Source organism: Lonchura striata, chromosome 18 (genome assembly GCF_050655825.1).
Source record: "Lonchura striata isolate lonStrDom1 chromosome 18, ASM5065582v1, whole genome shotgun sequence".
Taxonomy (NCBI): Eukaryota; Metazoa; Chordata; class Aves; order Passeriformes; family Estrildidae; genus Lonchura; species Lonchura striata.
This window is the reverse complement of record NC_140720.1, coordinates 15383829-15396418: the sequence shown is the minus strand read 5'-3', so window position 1 is coordinate 15396418 and position 12590 is coordinate 15383829. Positions and strand designations below refer to the sequence as shown.

General features: G+C 51.9%; 1 long non-coding RNA gene across 3 annotated transcripts; it reads right to left on the bottom strand.

Annotated features, from left to right (window-relative positions):
- Positions 1–1314: 1314 nt before the first annotated feature.
- LOC144247228 (uncharacterized) lies at positions 1315–4280 on the bottom strand. 3 transcript variants are annotated; one of them, XR_014949398.1, is made up of 4 exons: positions 3956–4280; positions 3542–3712; positions 2302–2586; positions 1315–1868 (listed from the first exon to the last, which is right to left on the bottom strand). It is a non-coding gene; the product is annotated as an uncharacterized LOC144247228 (long non-coding RNA). The 3 variants fall into 3 exon arrangements; XR_014949399.1 differs by lacking the exon at positions 3956–4280 and having other exon boundaries at positions 2755–3924; XR_013340945.2 differs by lacking the exon at positions 3956–4280 and having other exon boundaries at positions 3542–3921.
- Between the last annotated feature and the right edge of the window lie 8310 nt (positions 4281–12590).

Below are 12590 nucleotides of genomic sequence, written 5' to 3'. Positions count from 1 at the left end.
CTCGTACAGGGACAAAAAGTCTAAACTGCGTTCTCGTACGGACGGCGGCCGTACAGGCACAAAAACCTAGAAATGCGTTCTCGTACGGACGGCGGCCGTACAGGCACAGAAAGCTTGAAATGCGTTCTCGTACGGACGGCGGCCGTACATGGACAGAAAGCTTGAAATGCGTTCTCGTACGGACGGCGGCCGTACAGGGACAAAAAGTCTAAACTGCGTTCTTATACGAACGGTGGCCGTGCAGGGACAAAAAGTCTCAAATGCGTTGTCGTACGGCCAGCGGCCGGCGTGGGACAGGAAGCCGCTCGCGCCGCCGCTATCCTCGGCGCCGCGGAGCCGCCTCCAGCCCTCCCCTCACTCACAGACACCGCCCCGCTCGCCGCTCGCTCCCGCCTCTCACCCCTCCCGCCCCGTCTCGGTGGTTTTTGGGCCGCTCTGGCCCTTCCCGCCCCGTCTCGGTGGTTTTGCCGGGCGCTGGCTGGGGGGCTGCAGTACCGCTCTCTGTCCACAAGGCGGCAGCACTGCCGCCCGCCACCGCCGGGAGCCGCCGCTCGCCTCGGGGCCGCGGGGCGGGGCCGGCGGCAAAAAAGAACGGGCGCCGTCCCCTGCGGAACGTCCTCGGTAGCAAATGCCCCGAAACATCTCGCGCGGAAAAGAACGCAAACAAAAAAAACCCTGCCTCTAACCCAACAAGAACCAAAAGAAAAAACCTTTTCTTTTAAACTGCATTTCAATGTATTTTATTTTTGTATTTTTCATATTTATATTCACATTCGGATTTATAATTCGGATTTAAAGGCCGGCAGGGGAGGCAAGAGGGACGGGGCACAGAGGAGGGAGAGAGGGGTAATGGACGGAGCAGCGGGGCAGGGACAGGATAGGAAGGAGCCGGGTTTGGGGGGGACACGGAAACGGGGGAAAGAGAGGTAACTGAACACGGGCAGGAGCATGGAGCGGGAGAGAGAGGGACAGGAGGGGATCCCTCCCGGCGCCCCGCCCTGCCAGGGCTGCTGCGCTCGGCAGAGCTCGGCTCGGTTCGGCTGGACTCGGCAAAGCTCGGCTCCGCTCGCCTCCTCGGCCCCTTTCGGCCGCTTTCGCCCACGCTCGCCTAGTCCCGCCCGCACCCGCCTCCATTCGCCCATTCCCACACCTCGGCTCCCTCCGCCCGGCCCCGGCTCCCTCCGGCTCACACATTTCCTCAGGGCACCTCAGCACAGGGCACACAAACTGCAGCCCCTAAAGGCTTGCGGCTCTTTCAACACACACACACTTGCTCCTTTAGGACAAGAATAGTTACATCTAAAAGCAATTCCCTCATTTTGCATCTCCTTTTTATTTAACCCCCCCAAAATCCCATACATATCACAAGGAATGTGCAGTTCTGGTTCCCCCACCCTCCGTACCCTATTTGTACAAAGGACCTGGGCGCAGCACACACTCGAAATTCAACTGAATAAAGCCCGGCTTCAATAATCAGAACAACTGACGTTTGTTTACAAATTAGGTGCAGTTTTGTACGGTGCTGCGTGCCCTCAGAGCCAAGTCGAGGAAAAAGAGCTACAGCACTAGAACCTAAGTTTTAGCAGCCAAGTCATTTGTAATTTGTGCCATAAAGTAAACAAAGCATAACTACAGTATTATCTGCTGAAGTTCTCCACTGTGGGTTTCGGGTACAGCAGCACGTGCTTTACTCCCAGCAAAAGCTGCTCAGGTGGGGGGAGCCGGGAAGCCAAGTCTCTCCACTTTGTCTGAACACCATCTTCCAGGAAGGTACTGCTTCCTCTCTCCCAGGCTCCCTTCAGCAAAGTGGCAAATTCAGAATCCGGTGCCACAGGAGGCTCTTGGCTGACCTCCTTGTGGTTTTCAAACTGTTTAAAGCGAAACAAAAAGCAGAAGAGAAAAACAGTGATGAGTATGAAACAAAAATCTCTTCAGCTGCCTTTGTTTTGAGATGAGCTCTGAACTGAGGCTCTGGGAGCACAGGCGTGCAGTCCTGCTAGAACAGAGCTGCCCAGCAGTCTCCCCAGGGGCATCTGGAGTGTTCACACTGCTGAGCTGAGAAAAACTCACCAAACCCAGCCATGGGGCCTGTGATCCTCCACCCACCCGGGGGAACTCCGGGTGCTGTAAACAGAGGCCACAGCGCACACCAGGCTTTGCTGTGCCTGCTGAGGAGTCTCTGTATGAGTCCTGAGCCCTGGCATTGCCTCCCAAACACCACAGAGACCTCTTGTGTCAACAGAGAAAAGCCCTGGAGCAAACGTGTGTCCCCAGCACGATCAACAAGAGATGCAGAATTACCTCCTCAATAAAAACGCTGTTTCTGATGGAAATGTAACCTCTGTCGACTGCGAGGATTTTATAGGAATACTGGCTCAAGAATTCAGTGACTTCAGGGATTCCATACCACAGGTTCCTGGGACTGCTTGGGCATCCAGAGCCTATAGTATTGGTTAAACTGGTAGAGCTGAGGATACTTATCAGCTTTGTCACAGAGCTGGAACGCCACGCAGGGAGCAAGGGGTTCTCTCAGAGAGTGCAGGAGGCCAGTGAAAACAGCACCAAGGTCCTCCACGACGTCTGCTCCTAGAAAAGCCAAATAAATTAAACTATTGACATGAGCATGGACACTGGGGCAACCTTCCTTACTTTGGGCCTTGCCAGCAGCCCACACAGCCTCATGCAGAAAAGAACTGAACGAGATCAAAAAGTGTTCCTAGTGACCTAGACAGGTGCTCCTGGCCGCTGAGGTACCTGAAAAACCCTCCAGACATCATCGGCTCTTGCTGAAGCAAATAATCCACCTTTGCTGTGTTGTGCCAAAAACACGCCCGGCCCTTAACAGGGAGAGACCCTGCCAGGCACCGCCTCAGAGAAGAACCGAGCTGTACTGGGGGGACACACCCAGCCAACGTGTACAAGTTAAACAGAATTTTCTCTCAGAACTGGGACTTTCAGCACCCCCCAGGTGCTACTCGACTGCCACACACACAGAGGGCTTTGTCAGGTGCTCTGGGGTTGGCCAGTCCTACTCCAAGCCCTGCTGATGCCCCGGTGGTTTTAAGGATGTCCTCAAGGAGGTGGTAGAACCTCACAGTGTTTGCCCCTGGAGCTCAATTTCTGAAGTTTTCCTTGGGAAACGCATCCACTTCCTACTTAACAATGCAGTCCCCTCTCCCTGCTCTCGGGAAGAGCTGCCCACAGGCACGAGAACCACCTTCCTCTCCTGATCGCCACGCTCTGCCCTTAAAACGCTGTTACTGAGGCCAACTACTTCCAGACCAAGACTGTCCATGCAGGGACAGTGTCCCTTCTCTTCAGGGTCAGGGAAAAAGGGCAGAAGCACCTACAGAGCTTCAATGCCCCTCTTGAGCACAAAGCACTGTGAATCTGAACCTCCTGCGGCCTGCAGGGAAGATAATAAAATGTCTCAAGGTAAAAAATGATAAATGGTAAAAAATTATTACAAGAGGGTAGAAGTGATGCTGCTTTCACTCCACTGCTAGAAATGACACATAAAACATAAAAAAAAACCCTGTACCTGTTCCGTTTTCAGACTGAAACAACAGCATATTCCTGGCTGCTAATGCAGCAGGGACAACAGCACTGAAGGGAAATGTTTGGATAATCACGTCTTCATTCAAAGAGAACACAATTCCTTCATCTAAGCCATCACTGCCCTCCATCAGAACAGCCAGCACATCCACGACATCTAATAAGCGAAGGAAAAAATGTAAGCAGAGGATCCAGACTTACTGGGAAAACAACAGAGGTAGAATGCAACATTCCAGGAACACAAGGTAGCTTTTTAGTCACAAAAAAAAAAGAAAAAAAAAAAACACCCAAAAAAACCTAAAAAAAAACCCACCAAAAAACAAAAAACCCCAAAAAACCCCAAAGGCACATTTGCCAGGCAATTTCAAAGTTAGGGGCAGCACAAAAATCCCAGCTGTACTTCACTCTGCCTTTCAAAGCTGCTGTCCAGCACAGGTTGCCCACAGAAGCTGTGGCTGCCCCCGGATCCCTGGAAGTGTCCAAGGCCAGGCTGGACAGGGCTTGGAGCACCCTGGCATGGTGGAAGGTGTCCCTGCCCATGGCAGGGGTGGAATGGGACGAGCTTTAAATAAAGGTGCCTTCCCATCCAAACCCTTCTGGGATTCCACGATTCTGTGAGCAGCCCCAGGCAGAAGGGCTAAATTTCCATTGTGGTTCGGAAATGCTGCTGCAAGAGCACAAACAGATTTCAAATACTGTTCAAGTGGCACAACCACATCAAAAATTACGTCTGGGGGTAAAGTGGCAACTCTGCAATTCCAGCCTCTGATACCAAAGACACATGGAGGGCTGAATCCGGGGGGAGTTCGGGGTCCGAGTCGGGGTCGTCTTCATGAGCCACCAGCCTGGGGACCCAAAAATCGGGGGGAACCCCGAATTGGGGGAGGACCCAAAATTGGGGGGGTCCTGGGGGGCTCTGGAAGGTCTTTGCAGCATCCCAGGAGGAATTTTGGGAGTCCCAAGAGGGGGTTTGGGGAGTCATGAAGGGAATTTAGGGGGTCTCAGAGAGTTTTTGGGGGGTCCCAGGAGGAATTCTGGGGACCCTGATGGGAATTTTGGGGATCCCAGGGGGTGTTTTGAGGTCCTGGAGAGGTTTTTGGGGGGGTCTCAGGGAGTTTTTGGGGTCCCAGGAGAAATTTCAGGGGTCCTAAAGAGAAATTTGGAGGTCCCAGAAGGTGTTTTGGGGTGACAAATAGAATTTTGGGGGTTCAGGGGGTGTTTTGGGGTCCCGAAGGGAATTTTGGGGGTCCCAGTGGGGTTTTGGGGGCCCTGAAGGGAATTTTGGGCGTCCCAGGGGGGGTTTTGGAGTCCTGGGGAGAATTTTGGGTATCTCAAGAGGTTTTTGGGAGGAATTTTGGGGTCCCAAAGAGAATTTTGTGGGTCCTGGGGAGGGTTTGGGTCCTGAAGTAGAATTTTGGGGGTCCCAGGGGGTTTTGGGGGGTCCCAGGAGGAATTTCAGGGACCCTGATAGGAATTTTGGGGGTCCCAGGGGGGGTTTTGGAGTCCCAAAGGGAATTTTGGCCAACCCAGGGGGAGTTTTGGAGTCCTGGGGAGAATTTTGAGGGTCTCAGGGGGGTTTTGGGTGGAATTTTGGGGGTCCCGAGTGGAATTTTGTGGGTCCTGGGGAGGGTTTGGGGTTCTGAAGGGAATTTTGGGGATTTCTGGGAGTTTTTGGGGGGTTCCAGTAGGAATTTTGAGGTCCTGAAGGGAAATTTGGGGGTCCCAGGGGGGGTTTTGGGGTCCCAAAGGGAATTTTGGAAGTCCCAGGGGGGATTTTGGGGTCCTGGAGAGGTTTTTGGGTGTCCCAGGGGGCCTTGTGATGTCCTGGAGAGAATTTTGGGGGTCTCAGGGGGTCTTGGGGAGGAATTTTGGGGGTCCCAAGTAGAATTTTGTGGGTCCTGGGGGGGGTTTGGGGTCCTCAAGTGGATTTTGGGGGTCTCAGGGGGTTTTGGGGGGTCCCAGGAGGAATTTAGGGGTCCTGAAGGGAATTTTGGGGTCTCAAGGAGTTTTGGGGGGTTTCAGGAGGAATTTCGAGGACCCTGATGGGAATTTTGGAGGTCCCAGGGGGGGTTTTGGGGTCCCAAATGGAAGTTTGGGCGTTCCGGGAGGGGTTTTGGGGTCCCAAAGGGAATTTTGATGGTCTCAGGGGGGTTTTGGGAGGAATTTTGTGGGTCCCAACCAGAATTTTGAGGGTCCTGGGGGTGGGTTTGGGGTCCTGAAGGGAATTTTGAGGTCTCACGAAGTTTTTGGGGGGTCCCAGAAAGAATTTTGGGGACCCTGATGGGAATTTTGGGGCTCCCGGTGGGGGGTTTGGGGTCCCGAAGAGAATTTTGGGGGTCTCAGTGGGGTTTTGGGTCTCCCAGGAGGAATTTCAGGGACCCTGATGGGAATTTGGGGTGTCCCAGGGGGGCTTGTGGTGTCCTGGGGAGAATTTTAGGGGTCTTGGGGGTTTTTTGGGAGGAATTTTGGGGGTCCCGAGTGGAATTTTGTGTGTCCTGGGGAGGGTTTGGGGTTCTGACGGGAATTTTGGGGACTTCTGGGAGTTTGTGGGGGGTCCCAGGAGGAATTTGGGGTCTGTGAGAGCCCCAGCCTTTCTCTGGGGTCTCATGTGGTGAAATTCCTCCTCCAACCCGTGCTTCCAAAGAAAAACTCCGCAGGCTTTAGCTGTTCAGTCTCAAGGCAGTTTATCGCTAGTTATCTAACAGATTATGTTCTTGGACTGCGGCTGTTTGATCAGCGGCCTGGGCAGAGGCACACACCCCCTGACATCCTCTCTATCTGCTGTCTTCTTCGTCTCTCCCCCCACCCAGGGTTGCTGCTATCTTTTATAAGATATATTACGTATAACATGTTTACAATTATTCCCCAGTACCTACTACCTACGTTGCCAAGTGTTTTTCTACTCTAAACCAATCTGTGAGTGCCAACATCACCAAGAACATGGAGGTAAGGAAAAAGAAGGAGGAAGAACAGGATCAGCCCACTTTCCTCCATCTTAGAACTCCTGACCCCCATGTACAAAGTGAAAACCCCCCTGGACATGTGCTAAAACCCCCTTGTACAATACTAAAAAAATTTCCCCTCTACTTTGTAATTACTTTTACTATACTATCTAACCTTTTGTGATTGCTTGTTCCACCTCCAAAGTTGGTAACTCATTCCATGGCTCAAACTCACAATCACAGCTGTTTCCAGCTGCCTGCCAGGGTCCCAAATGCTTCTGACCAAGGCCTGGAACCACTAAAAATATCTGAGAGACATTATGAGTTCCCACAGGGGTCCTGAAAAGAAATCTGGGGGTCCCAGGGGGGGTTTTGGGGTCCTGAAGGGAATTTTGGGTGTCCCAGGGGGTTTTTGGAGTCCTGGGGAGAATTTTGAGGGTCTCAGGGGAGTTTTGGGAGGAATTTTGGGGTCCCGAGTAGAATTTTGTGGGTCCTGGGGGAAGTTTTGAGGTCCCGAAGGGAATTTTGGGAGTCATAGGGGGAGTTTTGAAGTCCTGGGGAAAATTTTGAGGGTCTTAGGGGGTTTTTGGGTGGAATTTTGAGGGTCCCGAGTAGAATTTTGGAGGTCCTGGGGGGGAGGTTTGGGGTCCTGAAGTGAATTTTGGGGTCTCAGGAAGTTTTTGGGGGGTCCCAGAAAGAATTTTGGGGACCCCGATGGGAATTTGGGGCTCCCGGGGGGGGTTTTTGGAGTCTGGAAGGGAATTTTGGGGGACCAGGGGGGGTTTTGGGGTCCCAATGGGAATTTTGGGAGTTCCAAGGGGGTGGGTTGGGGTCCGGAAGGGAATTTTAGGGGTCTCAGGGGGTTTTTGGGGGGACCTGGAGGAATTTTGATGACCCTGATGGGAATTTTGGGAGTCCCAGGGGGGGTTTTGGGGTCCTGAAGGGAATTTTGGGCATCCCAGGGGGAGTTTTGGAGTCCTGGGGAGAATTTTGGGGGTCTCAGGGGGTTTTCGGGAGGAATTTTGGGGGTCCCGAGTAGAATTTTGTGGGTCCTGGGGAGGGTTTGGGGTCCTGAAGGGAATTTTTGGGTCTCAGGGAGTTTTTTGGGGGGTCCCAGGAGGAATTTTGGGGACCATGATGGGAATTTTGGGGGTCCCAGGGGGGTTTTTGGAGTCCCAAAGGGAATTTTGGGGGTCCCAGGCGGGGTTTTGAGGGTCCCAAAGGGAATTTTTTGGTCTCTGGAGTTTTTGGGGGGTCCCAGGAAAAATTTCGGGGTCCTGAAGGGAATTTTGGGAGTCACAGGGGGGGTTTTGGAGTCCTGGGGAGAATTTTGGGGGTCTAAGGGCTTTTTTGGGAGGAATTTTGGGGGTCCCAGGTAGAATTTTGGGGGTCCTGGGGAGGTTTTATTGTCCCGAAGTGAATTTTGGGGTCTCTGGGAGTTTTTGGGGGGTCCCAAGAGGAATTTTGGTGACCCCGATGGGAATTTTGGGGGTCCCAGGAGGGTTTTGGAGTCCGGAAGGGAATTTTGGGAGTCCCAGGGGGGGTTTTGGAGTCCTGGGGAGAATTTTGATGGTCTCGGTTTTTTTGGGAGGAATTTCGGGGGTCCTGAGTAGAATTTTGGGGGGTCTGGGGGTGGGTTTGGGGTCCTGAAGAAAACTTTGGGGGTCTCAAGGAGTTTTGGGGGGTCCCAGGAGGAATTTCGAGGACTCTGATGGGAATTTTTAGGGGTCCCAGGGGGGGTTTTGGAGTCCCGAAGGGAATTTTGGGCATTCCAGGGGGGGTTTTGGAGTCCTGGGTGGAATTTTGAGGGTCCTGGGGGTATGTTTGGGGTTCTGAAGGGAATTTTGGGGTCTCACGAAGTTTTTGGGGGGTCCCAGGAGGAATTTCCGGGACCCTGATGGGAATTTTGGGGGTCTCAGGAAGTTTTGGGGGGTCCCATGAGGACTTTCGGGGTCCTGAAGGGAATTTTGGGGTGTCAAGGAGTTTTGGGGGGTCCCAGGAGGAATTTCGGGGAGTCTGATGGGAATTTTGAGGGGTCCCAGGGGGGGTTTTGGAGTCCTGGGGAGAATTTTCAGGGTCTCAGGGTTTTTTTGGGAGGAATTTTGGGGGTCCCGAGTAGAATTTTGTGGGTCCTGGGGAGGGTTTGGGGTTCTGAAGGGAATTTTGGGGGTGTCTGGAAGTATCTGGGGGGTCCCAGGAGGAATTTTGGGGTCCTGAAGGGAATTTTGGGGGTCCTAGGGGGGGTTTTGGGGTCCCAAAGGGAATTTTGGGGGTCCCAGGGGGTTTTTGGGGGTCCCAGGAGGAATTTCCGGGTCCTGAAGGGAATTCTGGGGCTCCCAGGGGGGCTTTGGGGTCCCAAATGGAATTTTAGGCATTCCAGGGAGAGGTTTGGACTCCTGGGGAGAATTTTGAGGGTCTCCGGGGGTTTTTGGGGGGAATTTTGGAGGTCCCGAGTAGAATTTTTAGGGTCCTGGGGGAGGTTTTGGGGTCCTGAAAAGAATTTTGGGGGTCTCACGAAGTTTTTGGGGGTCCCAGAAATAATTTTGGTGACCCTGATGGGAATTTTGGGGGTCTCAGGGGGTTTTGGGGGGTCCCATGAGGAATTTTGGCGTCTTGAAGGGAATTTTGGGGTCTCAAAGAGTTTTGGGGGCTTCCCAGGAGGAATTTTGGGGACCCTGATGGGAATTTTGGGTGTCCCAGGGGGGTTTTCGGGGTTCTGAAGGGAATTTTGAGGGTCCCAGGGGGGTGTTCTGGGTCCCGAAGGGAATTTTGTGGGTCCCAGGGGTGTTTTTGGGGTCCGTAAGGGAATTTTGGGGGTCCCGGGGCCGTCCCGGTGGTTTTGGGGTCGCGCTGGCTGCGGGGCTGCAGTACCGCCCTGTGTCCACAAGGTGGCAGCACTTGTCAAGTGAGTCCGCGACAAGATGGCGGTCCGTGGGGACCTTGATGGTGACAGGCATCTTTTGCCGATGCCTGTCGGCTCCCGCCAAAAACCCGCACGCTCGCGGCGCTCCTGACCCCACAGCCCGTGTGCACGGCATCGTAACCGCCGCGGAAAATCCCGTCGGGGGGCGCCGGCGGTGCGGGCAATTCAGGCGGTGTAAAAAACAGACACGGGTCCTCGAATTTCAACGTCCTCGTTTTCGCGCCCTCTCGAGAAGGTCAAGCGAGTCCGCGCCAAGCCACTCCCAAGATGGCGGCCGCGGGCGGCGGGCTGCAGTGCCGCTCTCTGCCCACACGGCGGCAGCACTGCGCCGTCAGCAGCGAATGCCCCAAAGATCCGCGCGGGAAAGAACGGAACAAAAACCCTGCCTCGGACCCGATAGGAACCGAAAGAAAAAACCTTTCCTCTTAAACTGCATTTCAATAGAGTTTATTTTTACATTTTTCACATTTATATTCACATTCGGATTTATAATGTATATTTATATATAATTGTATTTTCATAATTCCTTACATTTATTCCATTTATTATATTTTATTATATTTTAGATTTTATACATATCTTAATAGATTGCTTACATATTTCTATAGTTAGATTTAGAGTTCTAAAAGGTTTATATTGATTAAAATAAAAACCTGACTCTATCCAAGTAAAAATCTTTTTTAAAAACCCTTTATTTAAACTCCATTTAAATTTATTTCTATTTTTCGCATTTATAGTCAAATTTACATTTTAAATGTAGATTGATGTATGGTGCTATTTATAGTCTATCTCTTCCTAATACTATTTTTATTTCTATTTTATATTTTTATATATATCTGTATACATTGAATATATATTTCCATATTTAGAACAATATCAAAATAAAATGTATATTCATATTTTTTCCATTAATGCCCTGCCTCTAACCAAATAAAAACAAAAACAAAAACAAAAAAATCTTTCTATAAACAATACTTGAATATATATTGAATACACCCTGCATTACAAATTGCAGGGGAAATGGATTCCCTCATGATTTGAACACAAGAAATAATGGAAAAGGAAGCTTTTTCCCACAATTTAAACCCCTTTTCTCTCCATAACCCCTCTTTTTTCTGGGAGCGCTGTGGAAGGTCTGGGGGTTCTAAGGAGGGACTGACACAATAAAAGGGGAAAGTTGAAAGCTCTCCCGTGGAACCCCACATGCTGCCCGGCCTGCTCAGGTGCTGCCCCTTGGCAAGAGGGCTCTTCCCTTGGCATTTTCTCAAAGGGATGCTCGTGCCCGGGTGGGTCCAGCTGCTCCCCGGTCCCTGCTGGATGTTCCAGCCATAGCTCCTGGAGGGACACTTGGGATACCCCTGTTAGCCCCTCGGGATTAGCAGCTCCCTGTGCAGGTGTGCCCAGGTAGCTGCACTGAAAGCAGCTGCTCACACGGGGAGCTGCTACACCTAGGAGTGGGGGATGAGGTGAAGAAAGGTCCTGTGGGGTGTTCCCTCCCCTACACAGCCCTTTGCCAGACCCTTCAACAATGCGGTGCCAGATTTTCATTGCCAAGATAATTAACAGTCTTTCCCCTGGCCAAACAGGAATTGTGCTTCCAAAATTGCAAACAGTGAATGATTTCTTGCAGACACCAGCTGCCAACACCAGGAACTCTCACTGCCTTTGGAGAGCAGCACGCCTCCAGTGAACACACATCAACACACAGGGAGGGTGAGGTAGGTTTTACACGGAAAAAGGGCAGAGGTCAGGTCACAAGGCCTGTGGCCCCAGGTGACTTGATACATCTTTTTGTTCTGAATGGCACAGGATTTCTCCAGCAGCAAAACTGCTGACAGCAAGAATTCTGCCTGTCCTGGAAGAGACAAGGACCTCCTCAAAATTGACATCAGGAAGTGAAGAGGGAGAGCCATGTTTCACACAGAATAGGGCCAGTGAGAGAGTCCAAGAGCCAGAAGCCATGAAAAAAGGGTTGCCCCTTGGAAATCTGAATGGAGAAGGATGTGTTGTGGACCCAAGCTGCTTTCATGTCGATGAGGGGTTGCCTTGATGATCCCAAGCAAAAATCGAAAACTGACTTCAGGAACCGGGACTGGCGAGCATGATTTCCTAGAGAAAAGAGCTTGAATTCACGCAGAGCACCATGCAGTCCTGGGTGGGCAGCTGAGTGCAGGAAATATGAACATAGAAAAATACAATCCGGGCCCAAACTCCACCCACCTCAAACTTGTGCTGCCCTGATACACCCAAGGGAGCCCTACAAACTGACATCAGCAACCTGGACTGCTGAGTTTTCTTTCCCAGGGAAAATGGAAAAAGGATGTGCCCAGGGGCCCGTGGCCCTGGGCTGAGCCCTGACTGCAAAGAATCCTTATATCGAAGGATGGACCCCACACCGAAGTTGTCCCCACCTCAAACTTGTGCTGCCCTGATACACCCAAGAGAACCCTACAAACTGACATCAGGAACCTGGATTGCTGAGTTTTCTTTCCCAGGGAAAATGGCCAAAGGATGTGCCCAGGGGCCCCTAGCCCTGGGCTTGGCCCTGACTGCAAAAAATCCTTATATCAAAGGATGGAGCCCAGACTGAAGATGTCCCCACCTCAAAATTGTGCTGCCCTGATAGACCCAAGGGAGCCCTACAAACTGACATCAGGAACCTGGACTGCTGAGTTTTCTTTCCCAGGGAAAATGGAAAAAGGATGTGCCCAGGAGCCCCTGGCCCTGGGCCCGTGGCCCTGACTCCAAAAAATCCTTATATCGAAGGATGGACCACACACCGAAGTTGTTCCCACCTCAATCTTGTGCTGCCCTGATAGACCCAAGGGAGCCCTGCAAACTGACATCAGGAACCTGGACTGCTGAGTTTTCTTTCCCAGGGAAAATGGCCAAAGGATGTGCCCAGGGGCCCCTAGCCCTGACTGCAAAGAATCCTTATATCGAAGGATGGACCCCACACCGAAGTTGTCCCCACCTCAAACTTGTGCTGCCCTGATAGACCCAAGGGAGCCCTACAAACTGACATCAGGAACCTGGACTGCTGAGTTTTCTTTCCCAGGCAAAATGGCCAAAGGATGTGCCCAGGGGGCCCTGGACCTGGGCTGGGCCCTGACTGCAAAAAATCCTTATATCGAAGGATGGAGCCCAGACCAAAATTGTCCCCACCTCAA